The sequence below is a fragment of the Ovis aries genome, chromosome X (assembly GCF_016772045.2).
Source record: "Ovis aries strain OAR_USU_Benz2616 breed Rambouillet chromosome X, ARS-UI_Ramb_v3.0, whole genome shotgun sequence".
NCBI classification, from domain to species: domain Eukaryota; kingdom Metazoa; phylum Chordata; class Mammalia; order Artiodactyla; family Bovidae; genus Ovis; species Ovis aries.
In genome coordinates this window covers 127,781,880-127,809,236 of record NC_056080.1, presented here as the reverse complement: position 1 = coordinate 127,809,236, position 27,357 = coordinate 127,781,880, and the positions used below count along the sequence as shown (strand labels likewise).

At 49.1% G+C, this 27,357-nt stretch overlaps 1 protein-coding gene across 1 annotated transcript in view; it reads left to right on the top strand.

The window, feature by feature from the left end:
- The first annotated feature begins 2,435 nt into the window (after nt 1–2,435).
- The window catches only part of FRMPD3 (FERM and PDZ domain containing 3), a 137,603-nt gene continuing 112,681 nt past the window's right edge, over nt 2,436–27,357 (top strand). Inside the window, exon 1 of the mRNA XM_060408003.1 lies at nt 2,436–2,586. The gene's annotated coding sequence lies outside the window, so the exon portion shown is untranslated. The remainder of the gene's footprint in view (nt 2,587–27,357) is intronic.

The window sequence follows — 27,357 nt, the reverse complement described above, 5'->3', positions numbered from 1 at the left end:
ATACTGGACAAGCTGGTTCCTAGGCCCCCTCTCCAGTCCCTGGAGACAGGAGGCCAGCTCTTCCCCTCTTCTCTTCACCTCTCCCTTTTGGAAGCATTAGAAATCAATTCTGAGTCACTCCCCTGGCTAGACTAGACTTCTTTTTCCTTGTACTAGCTCAGCCTGCCTGTGGCCCCACGTGTGATCTCTGTGTGTGTGCCCGTGTGTATGTTGTGCTCCCCACAGCATCTTCTTGTGTGGGGGTCTGCCTGTGCATTTGCCCAGGAAGGCCGTGTTTCAGTCCCTCTAAGTCTTTACTTTTGCTTACCATCCATATTTAATAATTCCACCAGCTTGTTTCCCCAGCCTAGGCTACCCCCATCCAGATGCAGGGAATTTCCATCCTTTCTTTTCTTTCATGGTAGGAAGTGCCAGGAAGGAAGCAAAAAGTGTGCTCAGTGGATGGATGGCCAGATCTGCTAGTCAGCTACTCCACTGATGATCCCAGGTGCGAACAGCCACAGAGCCCTGCACCCGGAGCTCTTCTCTGTATCCTGGAAAGTCCACACAGCTCACAAGACCATCCCCTTGCCCCATGATGGCCCTCCAGTATCTTCTGAGGCTTCACCCAAATGCTTACATAGAACTGGGGGTGGGGAAAAGATTCCAACTGAAATGGGTCCCCTTTTCCCAACAGCCTCCCTTCCAGAGTCCAAGCACACAGAGGAAATTGAGATGGGCTCCCTTTTCACCCTAGAACTGCTGAGGCTCAAATATGCCAATGTTGGCTGTGTCTGGGAGGGGCCTCTGACAGGGGAAAAAATGAGCAGGCATTCCGAATCACCAGAGGCTCTTCTGTTCCTCTCCTTCCTCCTGTTTTCCTTTTCCCTGGACTCAACTTTGCCCTTCCAGACCCACTGACCAGTTTCCCAGGCCCTCTGGATCCCCACTGAGGCCACCTTTTAAGGGAGGAGATCTGCCTTCTAGATCGCCAAAACTCTTCCAAAGGGGTCTGGAGCCACCAGGGAGACCAAGAGCCTTTCTTTTTGTTGTGTTTCTTTTTGGCGCCCCATGGGGCATGTGGGATCTTAGTTCCCCCCAACCAGGGATCTAACCCGTGTTCCCTGCAGTGGAAGCAGAGTCTTAACCACTGGGCCGCCAGGGAAGTCTCCCAAGAGCCTTTCTTGAATCTCAGTTGCTACATGTTTAGTATTCACAGCGTGTCTCTTAAAAATGTCCTGAGATCATTCATCAGGCACCATGCTGTGTGCCTGGCTACTCTCCTTTAGGGGGTGTGTGTGTGTGTGTGTGTGTGTGTGTGTGTGTGTGTGTGTGTGTGTGTGTGTGTGTGTGTGTGTGTGTGTGTGTGTGTGTGTGTGTGTGTGTGTGTGTGTGTGTGTGTGTGTGTGTGTGTGTGTGTGTGTGTGTGTGTGTGTGTGTGTGTGTGTGTGTGTGTGTGTGTGTGTGTGTGTGTGTGTGTGTGTGTGTGATGCAGGACCCTCCCTCCATCTGCTGGTGAACACAAACACGCACACACACCTTAACCTCCTCTTCTCACCAAACCGACTGCATGCTCAGAGTGGACCTCTGCCAGCCGGCGGATCGCGCCCTTGCTGTGGTGGGCTCTCCAGGCTGGGCCTGGGCTCGAAACAGCTCGCACTCCAGTGCTGGGGAGAGGCGCTGCGAGCTGGAGCCGGAGCCGAAACTCAAGGTGCGTGTGGATGCCGGCGGTGGTGACCAGAAGGGGGGCTGCAGGGCGGGCAACCCCAGCAGAAGGCGAGTAAACCCCAGGGGCGAGGGGGCGCTGGAGGCAAGGTCAGGGGCCAGGGAATGAAGTCCCGAGGCGAGCAGCCCCGTGGTCCCTTCTCCGCAGTTCATCCCCCGCCCCCATTTCCCCCACTTTCCCCAGGTTCACTTTGGAAATGGGCTTGTCTTCTTGGCCGCCAGCAGTTTCCCCGGTAGAGCCCAGCCGGAACGGTCAGGTTCAAGAAGTGAGGCAGCGCCGGGCTGGGGAGCTGGGTTGGTGGGGTTGTATCTTGGGAGATTCTTTCCCCAATTGTCAATGTTGTGCTTATTTTTAGTTGTGACCCGAGCCGGCAGCTGTGCCTTTAAGCCGCGTTCCCATTCGGGGAAACCGACGCCAGCACTCGAGGGTCGGGAGGCGCTGGAGAGGCCCCTCGTTCCGTACTCCCCTTTCCTCCCCCTCCCCCCCCCCCCCCCGCCCCCTCTTCCCTCCCCTCCTCGGCCGTCCGGCCGCCTCGCCGCCATCCGTCACCTCGCCGCCGCCTGCCGCACTCCCGGAGCGAGCGAGACGAGCGAGCCACGGCGATGGTGCCGCCCGCGGCGCAGCCATGGAGCCCGCCCGAGGAGCCCGCGCGCGCCGCTGCCAGCCTGCCCGCAGCCCGCCGCCTGCGCGCCAGCTCCCCGCGTCCCGGGCCAGCTGCTGCCGCCCCGCCAACCTTCACCCGCCCCGCCGCCCGGCGCCACTGAGCCCCACGCCCGTGCCGGGCTCGGGAACACGGGCGCCCTAGTCCCGCCGCCGTCGCCGCCGCCACCGCCGCCGCGCCGCGGAAGAGCAGGAGGAGGAAGAGGAGGCGGAGGAGGAAGGTAAGAGGCGCGCTGCTTCCAGGGGGGCGCGCCCGCAGTCTCAGCCCGGCTGGGGTGAGTCGCGGCGGGAGCGTGCCGCCCCGGGGCCGGCTCGGGGATGCCGGGCGCTTTGGCGCCCCCGGGAGCCGGGAGCCGGGGCGGGGGGCGCCCAGCGTCGGGCCGCCCGGAGTTTGGGCGGTCTATGGCCGGGGTGGGGAGCAGCCGGTGGTGTGCCCGCTGCCCCGGTGAGTCGCCGGCTTGGCGGGCTCGCCTCGGCCGCCGGGGGTGCGGGTTCAGGAGCCGAGCTCAGGGGAGCTCAGCGCGTTCATTATGGAGCCTTTGTGTGCGCGCCGGGGCCGTGGGCACAGTTGGGAGAGCCGGCGAGACACGGGGCCTGGCTGCTGGGAGGTGGCCACTTAGCCGGGGTACCCCGAGAAGCCCAAGCCTCGGGGCTGCCAGAAACAGCTGTCTGAAGCATGTGCGTGGTTCCCGGGGCCATGTTCACACGAGGACACGGACGCACACACAGCCGCACCATATACCCGGCGCTCAGCTTACAGAGTCACCCCCAGCCAAAGAGGAAACACACACACACATAAACACAGCTACAGTGGCCCCCTCCCACCAGGATGCTAATAAAGCAGTCACCCAAACACAGACCCCTACATGCACCCCCTCCCCAGCACCGCTAATACATGTACACACACACACACGCACACACACACACACACACACACTCGACTCCCCAGCTGGGTGTTTTGGAGCTTGGAGAGTATGTCTGTGAATGAGTGTGTTGTCTCAGAGAAAGTACATGACAACTGCACGTCACTGCAGATGCAGTACCTGCGCCCCCAAGACACACACAGCGCCCCCCATCCCGAGGTGCTGCTGTAGACCCCTCCACCAGGGCCCTTAAGAACTCCATTCTGGCCAAAAAACGTTCCCAACTCTTGTAGTCGTGCCCGTTCATACCCAAGCTCTTGGGCCTCTCTTGCACACACACACACCCTTACACACACATACACACACACACACACTGAAACCACTGCAGGGGCAAAAATGCTTGACACCATCCCGTTAGAAGCAGGTAGTATGCCCACCATTTGCCACCAAAGAGCCCTTGATCACAGTATACCCCCGATTCTGCCAGACCTGTCCCCTCCCCTCTGCATCTTAGTCCAGCTGCAGAGCCCTAGAGTCCACTGGGTGGTCTCTACCTCCTGCAGCTCTTGCGGAGGGCGGGGCAGTCCCTGGACTCCTGCCCTGTATCACATACTGCTCTAAGAGCAAGGCTGGCTTGGGGGCGCCCTTCTTGGCGTGGAGGGTAGGGGACTCTATGCTGACGCAGAAAGAAGCCCCAAGTGAGTTTTCTCCCCTGGAAGTCTTGGGGTAAAAAGCACACACTTTGGCCTTGAGGGCCCCAGGCTCTTGTAGTGATTCAGCCACCAGGGCCATCAGCTGAGGGGACCTTGCCCCTCCCTCCCTTTCCGGGCCTGTCAAGCTCACTGCAGGAGAAACTGGGGAACCCAGTTTCCTGGGAGCTGAGAGAGGCTTCCCAGGAAGCCTTTGCTATTTCCTCTGAGCCAAAGACTCTCGGCTCTCCCCTGGGAAACCTCAACAAGACTTGGCCATGCCCAGGCAAGACATGCTAGCTTCTACCCAGTTTCGTAGCTTATTTTATTTTATTTTTTCATGTGAGAGAAGCAATTCAATCTCACCAGCTTGGTGTGAGGGTACCCTTGAGGTGAAATAAGACGTGATGTATGGTATGTGTGGAAAGGAAGCAATTTGGTGTGTGTGTGTGGGTGGGGGAGAACTAATGGGGTTTGACTGGTTTAACTGGAGACGCCGAGTCAGACTGTAGCCCTTGGTAAAATCGTGACTGAGATGCTTCGACGTCAGAACCCCTTCCCTGCACCCCTCCGGTCGGCTGCTCGGCACCTCTGGGTCCCCTCCCCCACTCCCTTAGATGCTTAGATGGGGCTTAGCTCCCAGCTCAGTCAAATCTAATGGCAGAATCCTGGTCTGGCCTAGGTGTTAATAGCTGATGGCGGTGTATTGCCTTTCCCATTCAGTTAACATTTGCATTTTCAAAGGAGGCGGAGGAGTGGCTCTGTTGGTGGGGCTTTGGGCACCTGTGGCAGGACCCAGGCTGGAGCCGCTGTGGATGGCGTCGACTGTCTGTCTGGCCCTGAGTTGTGCGTGACGCGTGTGTGGGAATGGGGATGTGGGAAGGTGGGATGTAATTATGGAGGACTTGGAGGCCCACAGAGAGAAGGTTTAAATGGATGTGAGAGGTAGTTGGGAGCCACTGCAGGATTCTGAGAAGGGAGGGGATATGATCCAAGCAGGAGAGAGACACTCCTTGCTGTGTGTTTAGAGATCCTCCCCTCTCTGCCACCAACACCCACTACCACAATTGGATGACAAGTGTGAGCTGATGTGACCGCCAGAGAGAGGAGGCCAGCCAGAGTAGGGGGTTAGGCACCCCAGGTTCTTGGCTCTTAGCATCTCCCAGATCTGAGGTGCCCTGCAGACTGGCTGGGCTAGCTGCCCAAAGCCAGCAAGTACCCCTATAAACACCAGCTAGTGATGCTGTTGGTGCTGTGGCTTCCAAGAGTCCCGCTTCTGCCTCCCTGGGTGAGGGGGCTGGGGACTCCTAGGAGGCTGCAGGAGTCTGGGGACCTCTCTCTGGTGAATGGCACAGTTCCTGGGTCTTGGGGAAGTGAGCTGTGTGGCCTGATCAGGGGATTTTGCCACCAACCTGGCCTTTGGGGAGCAATAGTAGATTGAAAAAGTGCAACAGGAAAGCCTTGGGATTGCCGAGAACAGCAGCAGGCTGGGCAAGGCAGGAGGGGACGAGGGGTGGGATTTGGGGGTGGTTCAGGGGGGCAGGGGCAGAGAAGAGGCATTGGTCCTGCACTGCCTCACTGCAGTAGCACCCCCTGAGTCCCTGGAGGGAGCAGGACAGCGGAAGCACTGTGCCCACCCACCCCCACTCTGCAGAAATGACTGGGTTCCGCAGCCCAGCACCAGAGGAGGCACCCTGACAGGGCAGTACCAACGCCATGGAAGCAGGATCCCTGTTCCTTTGAAGCCTTCGAGGCTAGCTGAAGCGACAAAACACACACACATGCACATTGCACACAGTACCTTCAGACAGACAGGCAGACACACAAGCACACTTGTGCACACATGCACTTACAGACCCGAAGACATACACAGCTGGAGCAAATGATGGGAAATGAGGCCCACACTGACAAGCTCAGCTTCTGGGGGTTCATGCTTCCCAGAGGCCCTGACGATCACTTTTAGTGGGGCTGGGAGGGTCCTCATCCATACTCGGTGAAGACCCTTAGCTCAGAGAGGCCCCTGGGAGGAGGCCACACCCAAGATAGCTTTAGCTGTGGGCCAGCCTTAAGACTATTAGCATTCGCAGCAGAAAACTCTGTTCTGGCTCTTCTTTCAAGGACTTCTGTTTTTCTTCTTACCATAAATTCAAAAAGGAAAACATTCTCTTGCATTATCAGCAGCCTAAACGAAGGACTCTCAAAATGGGCTAGACCTTGCGGTCCTGCTGAGAAATCTGCGGGCTGGGGCGGAGGGAGGGAGCAAGGGGAGGAAAGGGCACCACCTTCCCTCCTTTCTAGCCCACCCTCCAGCTGAGCTGAGGGCAGGGATCTTGGGGTCCTGTATTGTTTCCCACCCATGACAGGCAGCGCCCCTTTTCCTGTGGGCACCGTCCTTCTGATAGGATGTTAACAGCCCAGTGGCACACTGGCGCCTGCTCCCCTGGGCAGTTAGAAACCGGAGTGCGCCTTTGACAGCATAACATGGTGGGTGGGGCGGGAGGGCAGGGGCGGCGAGGAGCGGCTGCTGCCTGCTAGACGGAGGAGCCAGTGTGCTGGTTTGCGTTTGGTGATAAACAGGTGATGAGCCAGTTTCTCTGGAGGTATGCCCCAGCTAGTGACCTTTTTCTGAGCCCAGCTTCGCCTTGCCATTAACCACCCTGCTAGCCGTCCCTAGCTTTTTGAAGATGCTCTCTGCCTGGCTGCACTGTTTGGGTCCCCTTCCGCCTCAGTGGCTCCTCTTTTTCCCTCTGTTTCGCTATTACTCTTCCTACCCCTCAGATCCATGTGTCCTCTTCCCGTTTCCACTTCCTCTGTCTGCAAGGGTGCACAGCCAGGGGTCATGGCTTGCCCTCTCACCCCGCTCCTGACCATTCCCACTTCTCTAACCCACTTAACTCCTGCCCACTATGTCAGTCTTCGATTTCCACCTTCTTGCTGAGGGCTTCCCCTTGGATAGTCTGCCTTCGTGTCCGACTCAACGTTCACAAATTCATCTCATTAAAAATGCCTTGCTTTTCTGACCTCTCTATTACACATGCTTTCTAGTCTCCCAGACTAGAAACTTTAGAACCATCTCTGACTACCCTGGCTCACCCTGACCCTGCCACCACCTCAAGTACACTGTACTAGTCTCTCTCCTTTCTGGTCCATAGTAGACACACAGGCTGAATTAATATTACTAATATCCTTTATTCATGACATGTATGATCATCTTTGAGAGAGTGATTACCCTTGGGGTAAATTTCAGCTTCCTGAGCCTGGCATTCAAGGTTCTCCTTGAGTGGGCCTAACACTGTGTATTCTTCCAAGGTTATTTTCTACTCTGCCTATATCATGGATTCTCAAATTTTAATGTGTCTCAAAATCACTTGGGGGAACTGCTAAAATGCAGATTCCTGGGTCCCCCATCTGAACTTCTGCTTCAATAAGTCCAGAGCTTGAGTCCAAGAATATGCATTTGAACAGACTCCCCCAAGTCGTTTGTTGTGTACCCTATGCAAATAAACCAAAATGTCAAGAGTTTGGAGCAGAGAAAGTTTTATTGCAGTGCTCTGAAATGAAAATGCTTGGCTCCTGCTCAAAAATCCTGAATTCCTTGATGGTTTGCGGGGAGAAGTTTTTAAATAGGCAGAATTTGGGGCGAGGGCTACAGGGTGGCTACTCCAGCCACCCTTCAGGCTCAGCCTGAAGTTGCCATCCTTCACCTGGGTGGGGGCCTTAGTTCCTGCAGAAGAACTCAAAGATCTTGTTATGTATATTCCTTGACATGAGTTTGAGCAAACTTTTGGAGATAGTGAAGGACAGGGAAGCCTGGCGTGCTGCAGTCCATGAGGTCGCAAAGAATCAGACATGACTGAGCAACTCAATAACAACAACATATTCCTTGAGGAGCGACTAGGGCCCTGCCCCAGGACTGCACTATTGTTTCTTGACTGCTCCTCGCTAGGTTCTGCATCCCCTCCCTTCCCCGATTAGCAGCTGTTGGAATCTGCCCATTGGAACCCTGGGAGTTCTATGGGGCTAAAGACTTCATCCTGCAAAGAAGAAACCTGGAGACTCCAAAAGAGTTTTGTCCCCAGGAGGGCCTCCGCAGGGTCCTGCTCAGTTTTAAGGTGATGCTGATGGTTTTGGTCTACTTGAGAAACTCAGCCCTATGTGGACTCTCTACTCCAGGCAAATCTCTTTCATCAGGGTTCCTAAGCAGGTCTTTTGTACATCTTCTATTGCATCTGTGCTCTTGTTCACGCCATCCTACTCACCAGGAGTGCCCCTCCCCTCTCCTCTCTGCCTGTGCCCATCCTTTGATACACATTCAAATTCAACTCCTCTGTGAAAGTCTTCTCTGACCAGTCTAGACCGAAGGTCCCTCTCTCCCTCCTCTGAACTACTCCTACACTTATTGTCTCTAAAATACATTTGGTAGGGGATTTCCCTGGCAGTCCAGTGGTTAAGACTCCAAGCTCCCATTGCAGAAGGCACAGGTGCAGCCTCTGTCAGAGAACTAAGATCCTGCATGCCACCAAAAAATAAAATACATTTGGTTAGTACATCATTGATATACCCCATTATTATTGCTAGAATCATTAATTCATAAAGTCTTCACATGCAAATGTAACTTCTTATCTGTCTTGTCCACACTAAGTTCAGTGGAGGAAAGAGCCTGGTGTTTCTCATCTCTTATCTCCATAGCACCCAACACCTAACACATAGTATGTGTTCAATAAGCATTTCTTGCTTTGGACTGAATACGAGTTCATAGGAGACAGGGATTCTCTCCCATCTTCCCCTGCATATCAGTTCCAGTAATATTTGTTGAGCACCTAATATGTGCAAGGTTCTGTGCTAGTTGCTGGGAAGAATATAAAGATGAAGTCCCCTCATCTTCCTCAGCCTCAGTCATCTTTGCATTTACAGGCCTAGTGTGTATAAGAGGTCCTTACAAGATATTTATTGAAGAAACAAATGAATTAATGAGTGAGGGAAGGGATAAAGTTGAGACAAGAATCAGTTGGGGAAGGACACAGGGCAGATGTCACAGAGAAATGAGGTAGGAGTAGAAGATAAAGCTAGGAAAGGAGTCTGGGGTACAGTGGATGACTTTTGTTTTTGTTCTTTATTATGAACATCTTCCTCCACACACACCAAAAAAATTGAGAAAATAGTATAGTAACTCCATATACCCATTATCCACCATAAGTAGTGATTAGGATTTGGCCATGAGTTCAGTTCAGTCACTCAGTCACGTCTGACTCTTTGTGACCCCATGACTGCAGCACACGAGGCTTCTCTGTCCATCACCAATTCCCGGAGTTTACTCAAATGCATATCCGTTGGGTCAGTGATACCATCCAACCGTCTCATCCTCTGTCATCCCCTTCTCCTCCAGCCTTCAGTCTTTCCCAGCATCAGGGTCTTTTCAAATGAGTCAGTTCTTCACATCCGGTGACAAAAGTATTGGAGTTTCAGCTTCAGTATCAGTCCTTCCAATGAATATTCAGGACTGATTTCCTCTAGGATGGACTGGTTGAATCTCCTTGCAGTCCAAGGGACTCTCAAGAGTCTTCTCCAACACCACAGTTCAAAAGCATCAATTCTTCAGCACTCAGCTTTCTTTATAGTCCAACTCTCACATCCATACATGTCTCCAGGAAAAACCAAAGCTTTGGCTAGACGGACTTGGCCATATTGCCTTATTTATCCTTTTTTTTTTTTTCCTTTGCTGAAGTATTTAAAAATAAATTTTAAACATCATTTGTGTCATTTCACTCTTATACCTCTCTATGCACATTGGAAAATGGAGATTTTTCTCATATAACCACAGTCCCATTAGCATGTCTAACAGTAACAACAGTCCTTTTTATTATCCATGACCCAGTGCATGCATGAATGTCAACTGTCTCAAAGCATGTTGTACAGTTGGCTTGTTAGAATCAAGATCCAAAAGAGTTCAGCACATTACATTTTGTCATTGTGTCTTTTAAGGGCCTTTCGGCAGTCCCCTCTCTCTGACTTGGAGAAGCCTCATCAGTTGTCCCGTCCACTAGCCCGCATTCTGGTCTGCTTCCTCCACCCTGTTGTCATTTAGCTTGTTCCACTATCTCTTGCATCTCTTGGAAGTGGAAGTTATCTCTAGGCTGGATTAGCTTCAAGCTCACTTTTCTTTTTTCCCTTTTGGCAGATTGATTTAAAGGGGGCCATCCTGACATGAAGACCAGTTAGCAGGCTGTTACAGTAGCTGGCTAGGGATAGGAAGAAGGAGGTGGGTGGATGGATGTTGGAGGCAGAAGAAATCTGATGTACCTACCAGTTGGATGAATAGGGTGAGGAAAGAAGCAGAGTCAAAGGCTTTGAGCCTGAATGATGGTGAGCATAACACCATCATATCATATCTGAAGGATAGGTTTTTAATGAGAGCAGCAGGAATCATGGTTAGATGAAAGGAGGAACTTTCTCAAAGTAATAAGCCATCTGCTCTGTTTTTTCCTGATAACACTATCTTTCCTAGAAAAAAGAAAAAAAAACTATGAAGTGGTACAGCTAGAGATTTGGGCCCTCCAGAAAAATAAAAATCGGAAAGAAACTCCTTATTTTTTGTTAGCTGCCAAATAATTAAATTTCCAGGCCCTGAGCCTTGGAGTAGAGGGATTATGGGTAGTATGGACAGCAATGGACAGAGAAAAGGTAATGCTGACATCACCCTGGCAGATAAGCCAATTCTCCAATATCATCAGGGATAGCCTAGTCATCAGTCTTGGGTGGAAGACCGAAGGATGCCAGGGCTTGGGATTTCTGTGGACTCAGCCAGCGAGCATAGCTCAAGCCCCAAGTCTTCATCCCACAACCCACTTCTCTATCCAGTATGGAGCCTGCAGCCTCTTAGGCTCCCAGTGGGCTATGACAGCAGTAATCCTGCCAAGGTCAAAGATTGCCCAGCAGCCCCAGCATGTTCACTGGGCTCTGAGAAAGCTCCCCAGATCGTGTAGTTGCCTAAGAACGTGCCTCAGCTGTTGAATCAGTTGAGGACTACTCTCAGCTCCATCCTGTCAGCTCCTCATTCATAAAATCTCTCCCTCCATCTTCCCCTAGCTCATCTTTCTTCCTGCCTTCTCTTCTGCTCCTCCCTCCCTGCTCCATCTCTTCCAACATACATTTATTCTCCGAGTTAATCAAACACTGGCCCCTGCAGTCCATTGTGTCTCAGATTGATCACTTAAGCAGCATTATTGATCGCTCTGAAAGCCTTAGGAGGTGGGAGTGGACTGAAAACTAGAGAGCCAACAGGCAATTGGCTGGCTAGACCTCTCTGGGCAGCCTCAGCTCCTCCAATGCCTGGAACATGTGGAGGGAATGGCTGGCGAAGATCCTCAGAGGACCTTCATTCATCTCATCCTTCCTTCATTATGGAGTTAAGGCAAGGGAATAGGGGTCTCTCGAGCACTCCTGGGTCTAGCCCAATGCCAGTGTTCTGGCAAGGAGGGAGCCAAGAGCCTGCTCTTTAGAAATTCATAATTTAGCAGAAAAATCATACTTATTCATATAAAGCAACTAAGAATAATACAAGTTGGGGAACAATTACCTACCACATTAGGTGCTCTAAACAGTAAGCACCATAGGGGTTCAGAGCACAGAGAGAGGAGCAGTGTGGGCTGGATTGGAGGGAGGAGGCTTCACAGAGGAGGCTGAACTTGAGTTAGGTTGTTAATAATATGTGAGATGGAGACTGTTGGCTAGAAAAGGAGCAAGTTTCCAAGGGGGAGGTATGATTAGGGGAAAGGATGGAAGTAGAGAGGGTCATGGTGTGATTATGGAAGAATGAAGAGGTTGGACTAGAGGAGAGGATGGGTGTGGAGGTGCAGTGGGGGAGAAATGACTTACTGGGGAAGGGGTACCTGGATTTAGGGCATCTTTGATATCAGCGTGAGGAGTTTGGACTTAAGGAGGCTCTGGAGGGCTATTGGCCAATGAACACAAATTATTTTAGGATGGTTAGCTCTGCCCCAGGAACCAAACTTGACTGGAATAAGGATTGCAACCAACTTATCAATTACTACAGCAAGCCTGCTGCTGCTGCTAAGTCCCTTCAGTTGTGTCCGACTCTGTGTGACCCCATAGACGGCAGCCCACCAGGCTCCCCTGTCCCTGGGATTCTCAAGGCAAGAACTGGAGTGGGTTGCCATTTCCTTCTCCGATGCATGAAAGTGAAAAGTGAAAGTGAAGTCGCCCAGTCGTGTCTGACCCTCAGCGACCCCATGGACTGCAGCCCACCGGGCTCCTCCATCCATGGGGTTTTCCAGGCAAGAGTACTGGAGTGGGGTGCCATTGCCTTCTCTGACACCAATCCTAGTGAGAGGTAATTAGGGTGGTGGCGCTGGGATAGGAGTTGTTGTTTAGTTGGTAAGTCATGTCCAACTCTTCTGCAACCCCATGGACTGTAGCCTACCAGGCTCCTCTGTTCATGGGATTTTCTAGGCAAGAATACTGGAGTGGGCTGCCATTTCCTTCTCCAGGGAATCTTCCCGACCCAGGGATCGAACCCATATGTCATGGATTGGTAGGTGGATTCTTTACCACTGAGCCATCTGGGAAGTCCCAGAGAGAGAGAGAGAGAGGTCAGATCCAAAAGGCATCAAAGGCATTGGTATAGCTGGTAAATCACCAAGTAGATTCTCTTGACTTGTTTTTGTCTTGGGCTTCCCTGGTAGCTCAGATGGTAAAACAAAACAAAACAAAATAAAAAAATCTGCCCGCAATGCGGGAGACCCAGGATCAATCCCTGAGTTGGGAAGATCCCCTGGAGAAGAGAATGGTAACCCACTCCAGTATTCTTGCCTGGAGAATTCCAGAGACAGGGGAGTCCAGTGGGCTACAGTCCATGGGGTCACAAAGAGTTAGACAGGACTGAGCAACTAACACTTTCACTGGTCCTGGTCTTTGTCGTGTCAACACCCTCCTCTTAGCCTCAGTATTTAGAGTCTTTTTGCCCCCAGGCCTCAGGGCCCTCCTGTGGTAGAATTTTACTGGAGCTAAGACAACAATGAGTTAATCAGTTAAGAATAAAGTAGATTTGCACCTGGGGCCTCCTTGCTATGGCCTGAAGGAGTGAGCAATGGGGAGTCTGGCCACAGAATCCAGTGGGGAAGACAGCTGAGCTGGAGTGCTGAGTCCTACATTGACAGGAAGGCTGTTTTAAGCTCCTAAGACCTGTGAGAGCAGAGACTCCTTTCAACCAATGGCCCTGGTAGAATCGGATTGAAAACTCCTCTCAGCACTTGGGATCATCCCAGTGGAGGTCACACCTGTGTCAGAGCATGGTGAGAGCTACCACAGCACTTTAATGCCAGCTGGAGCCCTGTTGTTACAGCTGGTATAAGGGAAATAAATGAGGATCCCACAGGTGGGTGGGAGGTTGGCTGATGGTAGAGGCCTCTGCCTGCTCATTTTCTTCCCCCATCAGCTCTCCCCTCACTGCCCAGACCACTGAATTTCATCCCTGGGTAGGTACCCAAGTCCCCCATCCCTGGGTAGGCGGGGCATAGGGAACTGCAGATAAAGGGATAGCTGTAAGACCTGAGCCCTCTTCCTCTTACTGGTTCTTCTTGTTGGAGACAGTGATGCCTTCTAAAGAATGAATGGAGAGTAAGTCTGTGCAGGCTGCAGGCTCCAAACCACCAAGAGAACTCAGCTCTGGGGGCAGGGCCACCCAAACAGGCCTCTCTTTGCTCTGATCCAAACCCACTGGGAAAACAGGAACAGATGGCTAGATTGGTGGATGAACATGCACGCACACATGCGCACGCACACACACACAGTGTAGTCTGTGTGCTAGTGGTCTCCAGCATTTTCCTGCTGGAGAATTGTGTTCTGATTTCTGATCAGTCTTCCTGTTTGAGGTAGGGGTGATGGCTGGATAGAGGGTGGCTGAGAAGTGTGCAAGCGTTGCAAGTGGAAGATGCTCATTGAAGTGTGGGATGGGAGGAGGGAGCACGAGTCTCTGACAAGGGCAGCTGTCCCATCTATGACTCTTCATGTGGAAAAGCCCATTAAATGCAGAAAAGAAGAGGGCATGGTGGTGACAACTGGCCTAGGAGGCAACCAGGAAAGTGTCAAATCCTCTCATTTTGGAAATCCTGCTGCAATCTGCACTCACTATTTCCCAAGTTTTGTCTTTTATCACTCCATTTCCCCTTCAGTAGTCCTTCTCTTTATCTTCCCCCTTCTAACCCAGGCCCAAGCAAGTCAGTTACAGATCAATTTCCAGTTAACACAAGGGGAGACTGACGTGCCCAGATTATTATTTTTTTCTCCTTTTTGGCCACACTGCCCACATGGGGGATCCTAGTTCCCCGACCAGAGATCAAACCTGCATCCATGCAGTGGAAGCATGGAATCTTAATGACTAGACTGCCAGGGAAGTCCCACAGATTACTTTTGAATAGGACTTGCCTTCACTTCTGTATCCAGAAGTCTGCATCTTGTGTTTGTAGGCTGGGACTTTGAAAACCAGCCCACTCACAGGGCTGGCAAGGGGGCTGTGTGTCTCACTGGCTCTGTTGCCACCATCAGTGAAATCACAGAGAATGCAGATATGATTAATAAAGTGAGTGTTGTTCCATATTCATCTCATCACCTGGAGTCAAGCTGTAATCTTTCTAATATATAGGGAAATCACTCACTGACAGAAAAAGGAAGGGGGGGGGGTGTTTAAACAGAGCCACCAGCCTGCTGCTGCCACACAGTTTAGTGTCTGTCACCTGCAAAGTCCAAATCAGAATTGGCTGTTAGGTCTTTTTCCTTTTTTTCACTCCCCTCTCTCGAGTGGTTTCCACAGTCAGTGTAAATACAGCTTGTCCTGCTTTGGAATTCTGGGTGACTGCAGGAAATGATAAAGCCTGGTCTTTAACCTAAACTCCAGTTCCATTTCATGACTACCTTTAAAGGACATCTTCTCTTAGGAGTTTACCATCGCTTTAGATTCATCACAGCTAAAACCAAACTCAGGATCTCTTCTCCAACCTTTCCCTCCACGCTGATCCCAAGCCCCTCCCTGGATCTCTGCCTCTATTAGTGACACCGTCACCCTTTGAAAAGCCCATATTCTGAGCCTTGGAATCACTTAACCCTTCCCTTTCCCATCAGTCAACCAGCATGCCTTGGCAGTTTGCCTCTCACAAATGCCTCGTGAATTCATGCCTTCTTCACTATCCCCCCTGCCACTATCATAGCCCAGGCTCTCATCACCTCACACCTGGATTCCTGCAGCAGCCTCCTGACTGATCCCTCTGCTTGCTGCACCCTCCCCTTCCTGCCAAGTGATCCTTCAACACTGCTGCCAAAGGAATCTCCTTAAAACATCTTTCATCATGTCACTTCCCTGCTCAAGAGCCTATAATAGCTCCCTTTTGCTTACGATGTCAAATAGAAACTCCTCTCCCTGGTATCCAAGGCCAGCCTTCCACAACAGCTGAGTGTCACCATATAAATCTATATTCCCTTTGACCTATTTCTTCCTGACCCCGAAGCTCCACTAGTCTTCTTACTCTCCATGCCCTACTGTACCCCACTTACAGCTTACTCCTCTCTGTGTACTCATCTCCCTGCTGTTGCCCCACCTGCAGCTCCCCCCCACACACTTTTCTCCATCGCTGCACATCCTTCCATTGCGTCCTCTAACTAAGAAGCTCAAGTCCAGCCCCTGTTGTAAAGCCTTTCTTGGTCAGTCTACCCCTCATTGGTTGCCCTCCTCTTTTTAATTATAAATTTTCCCTGATGATACAAAATAATACCGATACAGAGGGGAAACCTCTGAGAATACAGAAAAATATGGGAAAAGACATTGTCACCCACAGTTCCCCCTCTTCCATTTTGGAATTTGGACCATTTTTCTTCCACCATTTAACACTTGATTCCATCATCTCTTATTACTTCGACTTCTTTTGTCTTCCCCTTTCTCTTCAGCTAGGGGATGAGTTCTTCAGGGGCCTCTTTGATGTATACCTTGCAGGATGGTGCTGGACACACCATTAGGGGCTCAACAGACCCTCGTTTGTGGATGGGGGGAGATAAGCCGTACATCATCTAGTCTGTACCCCTCCCTCATCACCATGGGGAGAGCAGGTCCCTAGGTAGGTGGTGCTGCTATTTCCTCTTCCAGGAAAGGAATGCAACCTGAAAGAGGGGACTGCACATCCAGAGAGACAGCAAAGAGGCCGGGGTTCCTGGTACCCTGGAACTCTGCTGCCTCTAATGACACTACCCCCTTGCACATTGATGGGTTTTCTCCCCTTCAGGAAGCCCCTGGCTTTAACGTGAGAGCTTTAGTTCATCCTAGTGGTCAGAATGAGTCTTTCCTAATATGTTGGCATTAAATTGTGAGAATCAATAATTGTTTACTTTGTCCACACTATCAAATTGAAATGTCTTATCCTGGCCTTGGAAGGGGGCTTTCCCTGGTGGCTCAGTGGTAAAGAATCCGCCTACTAATGCAGGAGACACGAGTTCAATCCCTGGCTTTGGCAGATCCCCTGGAGTTGGAAATGGCAACCCACTCTAGTATTCTTGCCTGGAGAAACTCGTGCACAGAGGAGTCCGGCGGGCTACAGTCCATGGGGTCACAAAGAGTTGGGCACGACTGAGAGACTGAGCACGCATGTACGGCCTTGGAAGACCATCTGCCAGTTCACTTTCCTTCCCCATCACATCTTGCTAAAGTATCTCTCATGGTTTCCCTTACAAACCCCTTCACTTGAGCTGAGCCAGCCAGAGTGCCATACCCTCAAAATCCTAATTCCCCAGTGAAAGGGTATCTGACAGTAGGTTATTTGCTACCTACTATCCCCCCACCTGGGCCCCAAGCCCTGCACAACCTGACCCCTGTACGTGGAACCCTATCCCTGTTTCTCTTCACTACTGAACTTCATAACCCCATCGATCCATGCTGCCACTAACCTCAGACTCAGCGTGCAACCTCCTCAGTCCTTGTGTAATGATTTTCTATTAAAATATGTGCTTGCCATTGTATTATTATATCAAAGTGTGTTGCCCAGTTAGTTCCCATCTGAGTTCTGGGAATAGTGTTAGGCACAGTATCTACTCTGGAGCCAGCCTCACCACTTACTGTATTCCATGGTTTCGAAGACACAGTTTGAACCTTTCTGAAACTGAAATGCTTCTTGTATGCCATGGTGCAAAGTCAGCGGCATCTTTTCTTCATCAGGGAAACCTAAGAAAATGTTGTCTCTAATATCCAGAGTCAATGAAATCTGGTAGTAAGTTATTTAACCTCTCCGAGCCCCAACCCTTTTCTCTGCAGAATATGTACTTACATCAGAAGGCTGAAAGATAATATTTATATAGCACTTAGCACAGGGCCTGACGCTTTGGTGGAAGCTCAATAAATATCAGCCATTGTAATTCCCCAACTTTATAAACTGTAAACCCCTCAAGGGCAGGGACATACTTTTTCCTCTTCTAGCAGATGGTGTGATGTAAAGGATAGAAAAAGTTCCCTTTCCAAATATATCTCCTTTACTAAACTGCCAAACAGGTGAAATTTCAACATTAATCACTCCTTTGAGTTAAGGCATTATCTCTTGAAGACCTCTGTTAAAATGCAAATATGTCACTTGGGAAAGTAACACATTAATTCATTAGCATTCATGATCCCATTAGCGCAGATTAGTTTATCAGATCAACTAGATAGCACCAAGCAACCCCTGAGAGTCCTAGTAAGGGGGATAGCAAAGTACAAGGCTCTAGGTGGGAGTGGAGAATTGAGGTGGACAGCCAGTTCAGAGCTTGGGCCACCTCCCACCTGCTTTTGCCTTTTAGGGTTAGTTTTTTTGGCAAGAGTGTGACTCTGATCTGCAATAAACTAGGAAGGTTCTCAGTGACAGACAGAAACAGGGGACAGAAGGAAAGATGAAGTTGGGAAGACAGTTCTGAAAGATCATCTAGTTCAGTCTCCCTTTCACGTTTTCACTTGGCTAAGTGTGCCTACATGTCTTCACCCTGGGTTCATAACATTCAATACCAGTCCAGGATCTAGAAGAGGCCTTAACCCATTGGTCTTGCAGCATCTCAGTGATCAGTCTTCGGTAACACTCCAGTTTGTCAGGGTGCCTCTGAGGGGTCCTGTGCAGAGCTGAAAACAGTCCTCTCAGGGTCCTCTAACCAGCACACAGTAGCCACTGTGCTTTTATGAACAGCTTGATATTATACAGTTCTCACCTTTGGAGAACTCTCAGAGAAAACATCTTGTTCTCAGGTAACCTACCCTTACCAGGACTGAAACAGGAAGGAAGGGAGCAGGGCACAACCTTTAGAGTGACAAAGCCATAGGACAGAACAAAAACTGGTTAGAACTAACTAGATCCAAGATGGCAGATGATATGACTTCCAGTGGTTCTTGAGCCTCATTACATGCTCACTGTAACACATTAGCATAAGCTAAGTGACACACCCACTAGCACCATGACAGTCCTGAGGCCAACCATCAAAGATCAAAAAATGGGCAGTGGACCAGTTCCTGAAAATCTCCACCCCTTCCCCTCAACAGTTGGAATATCCCTCCCCCTCAGTAGCCTATGAAATTACTCAGCCCATAGAAACTAACCACCCCAAAGTGAAGGGATAGTGCGGGAGTTTGGGATGGACATGTACACACTGCTATATTTAACATGGATAACCAACAAGGACCTACTGTATAGCACAGGGGACTCTGCTCAGTGTTATGTGGCAGCCTGGATGGGAGGAGAGTAGGGGAGAAGGCATCCATGTATGTGTACGGCTGGGTCACTTTGCTGTGCATCTGAAGCTATCACAACCTTGTCAATTGGCTATATCCCAATACAAAAACAAGTTTAAAAAAAACTGAGTGAAATGTCAGAAAGAGAAAAACAAATATCATATATTAACATATATATATGGAATCTAGAAAGATGGTTCTGATGTACCTGTTTGCAGGGCAGCAGTAGGGATGCAAACATATAGAATAGACTTGTGGACACACTGAGAGGAGAGGGTTGGAGAAAGGAGAGAGTAGCATGGAAGCATACACAGGACCATACGTAAAATTAGACAGCCAGTGAGAATTTGCTGTGGGACACAGGGAGCTCAAATCTGGTGCTCTGTGACTAGCTAGAGGTGGGATGACGAGACAGGTGGGAGGGAAGCTCAATCATGTTGATGTATGGACAAAACCAACACAACATTGTAAAGCAATTACCCAATTAAAAATAAATTTAAAGCAAAAAAATAAATAAAAATAGAGTTTAAAAAACTAAGAAACTACATAAAATACAGAATTAAGTTAATAATAATGTAAAAATATTGGTGCATTAGTTGTGACAAATTCACCATACTAAAACCAGTTGTGAGTAACAGGAAAGTTAGGTATGAGTATATGAGAAGTCCATTCTCTTTGCAGATTTTCTGTAAATCCACAACTACTCTAAAAGTTAATTAAACATTTAAAAAATTAATTGTCCCACATTTCAGGGCCTCTCACCTTCTGAGATGTTCCACACCTGGTGGAATGTGTCTCTCTCTAAATATAAATCCACTTCTTACCTATCACTTTGTCTGTCACTGAATTCTTACTGTGATGAGACATCAAGAACCTGAGCTTCATTAAGTCTTGAGACCAGGTGTAATCTCAGTTAAAAGATCCTGGGTTTAAGTCCCAATCTGAGTTGCACAGTTTCAGGACTAAGTCACCTCTTTCCAAAGAGCTTCTTGCTACCCACTCCTCAGCTCACCATGCTGAAAACCTCTCATTTCTTTCATCAGGAGCTAGAGGAGTTTCCCTGTGGGGACTGGTCTGGTCAGGACACTTGGTAGGCCAGCAGAGGAGCAGTGTGACCAGGCAGAGCCCTCAAGTTCTCTGCACTGTCCCCATTTTCTCAAGTCTGTGCACTGTAAAGGAATGCTTGGTTTGCACATGCGTCTCACACCTGGCCCTTCTTGAGGTAGCAGGCCCAGGGGGGCTCTGTAGGATGGAGTGTGGGGGACTGGTGGTGTCAGTGAAGAACAAGGTCACAAATGTCAAATGCTTCAGGAAGGAAGGAGTGTGTCAGCATGAGAAATAGGCACGTCTTGGGGAGCCAGGCTCCTATCTATTCCCTTCATGCCAGTCACTCAGACACAGCACAAAAAAGATAAATAGTAGGTATTCGGGACTGTATGGGGCAGGAGCAGGCCAGCTGCTAAGTACCAATCACCTATAATGTGCAACATGAGACAGCCGTACCACCCAGGTCATCTGGCCAGAAATATGTTTCTTACAGCCTGGTGGTTGGTTGAGTGCAGCCATCACCACTTGGGCTAACTGTCTGGGCACTTGCTTTCCCACTATCACAGTCATTCTTTCAGGTGTAGGTGTTAGAGACTGTTGTTAAAATGCAAGTATATTATCTGAGAGGGGAAATACATCCAGTAAAACACTACTCTTGGGACTTTCCTGGTAGTAACAGTCCAGTAATTAAGACTCTGTGCTTCCACTGCAGCAGGGGGAGGGTTCGATCCCTATTTGGAGAACTAAGATCCCACAGGCTGTGCAGCTTGGCCAAAAACAAAACAAACAAAAAACCCACTCTTGTAAAGTGAAAGTGAAGTCGCTCAGTCGTGCCTGACTCTTAGTGACCCCATGGACTGTAGCCTACCAGGCTCCTCCGTCCATGGAATTTTCCAGGCAAGAGTCCTGGAGTGGGTTGCCATTTCCTTCTCCAGTACTCTTGTAAGCTGCTCTACAAAAAAGAAAAAGATTCTGTGGCTAGATCCCCCTCTTAGATCTTCACAGTGCATCTTAGCATATTAAAGGCTCTGAGAAGTCCCGCAGTAGAGAAACTACTATCCTTGTTTAAGGTTTTCAGTACATATTTGATCACAGGCCACCATCTTTCTCTTTTCCTCTTTGAATACAATCTATGAACATCCATGCAGTAGCTATGGAGGATTCAGCTTTCAGCCCTGACCTGCCATTTCACACCTGGGTGCACAAATGACTTGCTGCACCCAGGGTTCTGCAGAAATGACACCAGGCTGGGGAAATCTGGTGGTGGTGAGGGACAGTGAGAAAGCACTGGGTGCCTGGGAGAAGGTCTCAAAATGGGGAGAAAAACAAGCCAGGGGCTACCAGAGACTAGCTCCACCTACTTCCCAGTTTCACCCCCGGCCCGCCCAGCTAGATGCTCAGCTTTGAGCCAACCAGTGAGCAGAGCAGAGTAGCTTTGGCCAGGCCAAGACCTTGCAGGGCCATTTGTGGTCATTGGCTTCTCAGCTGGGGTCTTTCCACTTTCATTCCCCGCCCGCTGCTCTCCGTTTCCTCCCTGGGCCTCTGGCACAGTTTCAATTTCTCAGACTACTAGTTGCTCCATTTCATTTGGGTCTTGTTTTTTCCTCTTCCCTTCGGTGGGACTGAAGAGGGTTTTCAGTTCTCTGCTCCCCAGAGAGGGGAGAAACAAGAGGATGGAGCGGGGTGGGAAGGAAAAGAACGTGACCTCTTCTGCCGGACACCTGGGCGAGTATAGTCTGCATTTTGTCTGTGTTCTCAGAGCAGAATGGGCAGGCACCTCTATAGCCATTGCTGGGCCTTGAGGAGAGAGCAAGGATACCCCCAGAGGCAGAGACAATTCCTGTCTCTTATCAAGAGACTCTAGGAAGCGCTGAGGGTCAGAAAGGCAAGGGGTGCCCTCTGGGAACCAGCGGGACACAAGTGTGAAGGAGTCCAACTGCTAGCTATTGAAAGTAGCTCAGGTTGGAGAGACGGAGCCAGAGAGGGAGAGAATGTATTTGAAGTATACAGACTACACACATATTCATGTACATGCCTGTGTGAGTGCGTACTCAGTCGCTTCAGTCATGCCCGACTCTTTGTGACCCTATGGACTGTAGCCCACCAGGCTCTTCTGTCCATGAGATTCTCCAGGCAAGAAAATTGGGGCAGGTTGCCGTGTCCTCCTCCAGCCGATCTTCCTGATCCAGGGATCAAACCTGTGTCTCCTGCAATGCAGGCAGATTCTTTACCGTTGAGCCACCAGGGAAGCCCACATGCCTCTGTGTGTGTGTGTGTGTGAGAGAGAGAGAGAGAGAGAGAGAGAGAGTAAATCCATAGGCTTGTCAAAACTTTCCTGAGTGAGGAGGCCTAGGGGACACCTGGGCCCTTGCAGGGGCATCAGGATCACATAAGTGACTTGGCAGTAGGGAGAAGGGGTGAAATCTCTGGAGTGCAATAGCCCCTTTCATCCTCAGTGAAACAGACAAGAGGAAGCAAGGTCATTCCACTCCACGGAGGGTGCAGGAGTGTGAGTTGGCTGAGCACACACACACGCAGCTGCCCCTGGGGACTGACCGTGCAAAAGGCCTCTCAGTGGATCCATCTGAAGCCCCACCACCTCCCCCACTGCCCACAGCCTGGATGGCTTGCTGGTATTGATAAAACCCCCTTAGGATCTGATCTTACCTAGTCTGAATGCCTCTAATGCCAGTGACTCAACCTCCTTGCTAGGCAGTTTATTCCGCTGCCTAACTGCATTAAGGTTCGGAAATGGGCTTTTTCCTCTCACTAGATTCTTTCTATTTTTAGACACGAAGACCCCAGGCTTTCCTTCTCTTCTCTCTCTCTCTGTCTCCCTCTCTCACACCAGGTCACCGAGGCCTGCAGTAATAACAGTCCACATTCCTACTCACATAGAGACCTCCAGCATTTGCTTTGAAGCCTCAAAATGCCATGACCATGCTGCAGTTTGAATACCGTAAATGGCTCTCCCCTCACCCTCTGCTCCACCACCAAGATTTCCTGTTCTCTGACTTACGTGGGCTTCAGCTGTTGCCTATCAGGGTAGCCCCTTCCATCTTTCCTTTTGACTTTGCTGTACCATCTCCCCTGCAAAGACCATCTCCACTACCCAGGCCCTGCAGAAAACCTGCCAAACTCCCCACCCCATCCCGATCACCCCCTTGGAAGCACTGAGACTAGAACATCATGCACTAAATAAAACCCATGCCACTCTGCAGCTCCCATCCCCAACAGCCCAGGAAGTCGGAGTTAAATGGGTGAAAACCACTGTCATGGGCAAGACATCCCAGCAGTCTTACTCCACACGTATGGTCTCAGGATTTACTTACATCCTGTGTTATACTACATGCCATGGAAAACTGAAGACTGTGACATGGGCTTTGCCCTTAGGACACTTGTTCTCAACTACTTCTGGGAAAAAACAAAGAAATTCCAGGTGAAACATCATTTTTGCTCAACCAACAAATATTCAGTGAGTATCAGCAATGTGTCTCACTATGTTTTAGGCACAGGGGACACAATGGTGAACAGGATAGATGAAATCTCATTCCTCGTGGTATATACATTTCAGTGGGAACACGTTTGGTTTTTTAAACTTTTTATTTTGTATTGTATGCTAAGTTGCTTCAGTTCAGTTCAGTCGCTCAGTCGTGTCCAACTCTTTGCGACCCCATGAATCGCAGCACGCCAGTCCTCCCTGTCCATCACCAACTCCCAGAGTTCACGCAGACTCACATCCATCAAATCAGTGATGCCATCCAGCCATCTCATCCTCTGTTGTCCCCTTCTCCTCCTGCCCCCAATCCCTCCCAGCATCAAAGTCTTTTCCAATGAGTCAACTCTTCGCATGAGGTGGCCAAAGTACTAGAGTTTCAGCTTTAGCATCATTCCTTCCAAGTTGCTTCAATCATGTCTAACTCTGTGACCCCATGGACTGTATCCTCTATTCATGGAATTCTCAAGGCAAGAATACTGGAGTGGGTAGCCATTCTCTTCTTCAAGGGATCTTACCAACCCAGGGATCAAACCTCTGTCTCCTGCATTGCAGGCATATTCTTCTTTACCATCTGAGCCACCAGGGAAGCCCACTTTGTATTGGTGTATAGCTGATTAACTATGTTTCAGGTGGACAGCAAAGGGACTCAGTTATACATATGCATGTATCCATTCTCCCCCAAACTCCCCTCCAGTCCAGGCTGCCACATAACATTGAGCAGAGTTCATGTGCTATATGGGAACATTTTGAAAGCAAACAAATAAGCAAGAACTACTTGTATCAGTGAGTGCCAGGAAGGAAATTAACAGTGGCAGGGATGGGGAGTAACAGGAAAGGCATTTTTGCAGAGGTGATGTTCAAGCTCAAAATGGAATAGCTTGAGCAGAGTCCATGCTGTGTGTTTCAGACAGAGACTGCCTACCAACAGAACAAAGTGGGGAGGGCTTTCAGGAGGAGATGGGGTTTGGCTGGGTGGCATGCTTGGCACAGAGCATTGACCACTGAGAGCTGCACTTACATCCAGGTAGAGTATTCCTAATCTTGGAATCTGAGAGAGGAAGGGTCTTCAGGATTTTTCCAGATGATCTGAGTATAAAAACCTTTCTATGTCACACCTAGTAGTTTCCAGCTATAAATATTGAGGCTTTCCAGGTAAGACAAAACAGGAAGATAGCTTATCAGTGGGAGAAAATCAGGATTTATTGGAGCTAAAAGTAGAAGTTACATCGTGGAGAATAGAAAAAGATATGTGGACCAGGGCCAAATTATGGTAAAGGCTGTGAAGAGGACTTTGGACTTGATCCAGTAAGCAGTGGGTAGTTGCTGTCAGTTTTTGAGCAAGGTAAATAGTTGTGAAAAGAAAGGAAGCGAAAAGCAAAGGAGAAAAGGAAAGATATACCCATTTGAATGCAGAGTTCCAAAGAATAGCAAGAAGAGATAAGAAAGCCTTCCTCAGTGATCAATGCAAAGAGAGGAAAACAGAAGAATGGGAAAGACTAGAGATCTCTTCAAGAAAATTAGAGACACCAAGGGAACATTTCATGCAAAGATGGGCTCAATAAAGGACATAAATGGTAGGGACCAAACAGAAGCAGAAGCTATTAAGAAGAGGTGGCAAGAATACACAGAAGAACTGTACAAAAAAAGATCTTCATGACCCAGATAATCATGGTGGTGTGGTCACTCACCTAGAGCCAGACATCCTGGAATGTGAAGTCAAATGGGCCTCAGGAAGCATCACTATGAACAAAGCTAGTGGAGGGGATGGAATTCCAGTTGAGCTATTTCAAATCCTAAAAGATGATGCTGTGAAAGTGCTGCACTCAGTATGCCAGCAAATTTGGAAAACTCAGCAGTGGCCACAGGACTGGAAAAGGTCAGTTTTCATTCCAATCCCAAAGAATGCTCAAACTACTGCACAATTGCACTCATCTCACACGCTAGTAAAGTAATGCTTAAAATTCTCCAAGCCAGGCTTCAGCAATACGTGAACCGTGAACTCCCTGATGTTCAAGCTGGTTTTAGAAAAGGTAGAGGAACCAGAGATCAAATTGCCAACATCCGCTGGATCATTGAAAAAGCAAGAGAGTTCCAGAAAAACATCTATTTCTGCTTTATTGACTATGCCAAAGCCTTTGCCTGTGTGGATCACAATAAACTGTGGAAACTTCTGAAAGAGATGGGAATACCAGACCACCTGACCTGCCTCTTGAGAAACCTGTATGCAGGCCAGGAAGCAACAGTTAGAACTGGACATGGAACAACAGACTGGTTCCAAATAGGAAAAGGAGTACGTCGAGGCTGTATATTGTCACCCTGCTTATTTAACGTCTATGCAGAGTACATCATGAGAAATGCTGGACTGGAAGAAGCACAAGCTGGAATCAAGATTGCTGGGAGAAATCAATAACCTCAGATATGCAGATGACACCACCCTTATGGCAGAAAGTGAAGAGGAGCTACAAAGCCTCTTGATGAACGTGAAAGAGGAGAGTGAAAAAGTTGGCTTAAAGCTCAACATTCAGAAAACGAAAATCATGGCATCCAGTCCCATCACTTCATGGGAAATAGATGGGGAAACAGTGGAAACAGTGTCAGACTTTATTTTTTGGGGCTCCAAGATCACTGCAGATGATGATTGCAGCCATGAAATTAAAAGATGCTTACTGCTTGGAAGGAAAGTTATGACCAACCTAGATAGCATATTCAAAAGCAGAGACATTACTTTGCCGACTAAGGTCCATCTAGTCAAGGCTATGGTTTTTCCTGTGGTCATGTATGGATGTGAGAGTTGGACTGTGAAGAAGGCTGAGCGCCGAAGAATTGATGCTTTTGAACTGTGGTGTTGGAGAAGATTCTTGAGAGTCCCCTAGACTGCAAGGAGATCCAACCAGTCCATTCTAAAGGAGAGGAGTCCTGGGATTTCTTTGGAAGGAATGATGCTAAAGCTGAAACTCCAGTACTTTGGCCACCTCATGTGAAGAGTTGACTCATTGGAAAAGACTCTGATGCTGGGAGGGATTGGAGGCAGGAGGAGAAGGGACGACAGAGGATGAGATGGCTGGATGGCATCACTGACTCGATGGACAAGAGTCTGAGTGAACTCCAGGATTTGGTGATGGACAGGGAGGCCTGGCGTGCTGCGGTTTATTGGGTTAAAAGAGTTGAACATGACTGAGTGACTGAACTGAACTGAACTGAATGAAAGGAAGATAGAGGAAAAAAAGGAAAGATTCTGACAACTTGGAGTAACCAGAATCCATCCTTTTGCCCAGTACACGTGGGCTCCCCTAGTGCACATGGTTATGACCCTGGGCTCATATCTCTGCTTTGCCACTTACTGACTTTGAACTTGGGTAAGTTACTTACCTCCTCTATGCCTCAGTTTCCTCCTCTGTAGAATGGGGTTATTGTGAGGATTAAATGAATTAATCATTATGAAGTGCTTAGACTTTTTAAAAGATTGAATTATAGTTGATGTATGATTTAAGTTACAGGTATATAATGTAGTTAATCATAATTTTTAAAGATCATAGTTCATTTATGGTTATTATAAAACATTGGCTATATTCCTGTGTTGTACAATATATGAAGTGCTTCGACCTTAGCTACTGTTATCCAAGGACGAGACTGGTATGAAGAGGTACAGTGTGGATGTTGCCATGAACCTTGAGTTATTCTGGTCACAATTTGATCAGCCCTGCACTGCCTGGGCTCAGGGCCCAATGTATACAAAGTAAACGTGGGACTTCTTCCCCAATAATCTTTTCTGTTAGCCTCGTACCAGTAGCTAAAACCATCACTGTTCTTTAGTGGTGAGTTAGAGGCTCAAGCATTTTTTAAAATACTTTTAAAAATTAATTAATTAATTTACTTTTGGCTGTACTGGGTCTTTTTTTGCTGCAATGAGCTTCCTCTAATTGAGGCAAGTGGGGGCTACTCTAGTTGCAGTGTGCAGGCTCCTCATTTCAGTGGCTTCTCGTTGCAGAGCATGGGGTCTAGAGCGTGGGTCGGTTGTGGTGCACAGGCTTAGTGGCTCTTCAGCATGTGGAATCAGCTTGGACAAGGGATCAAACCCATGTCCCCTATGCTGCCAGGCAGATTCTTATCCACTGTATTACCAAGGAAGTCCCTCAAGCATTTTTAACTAA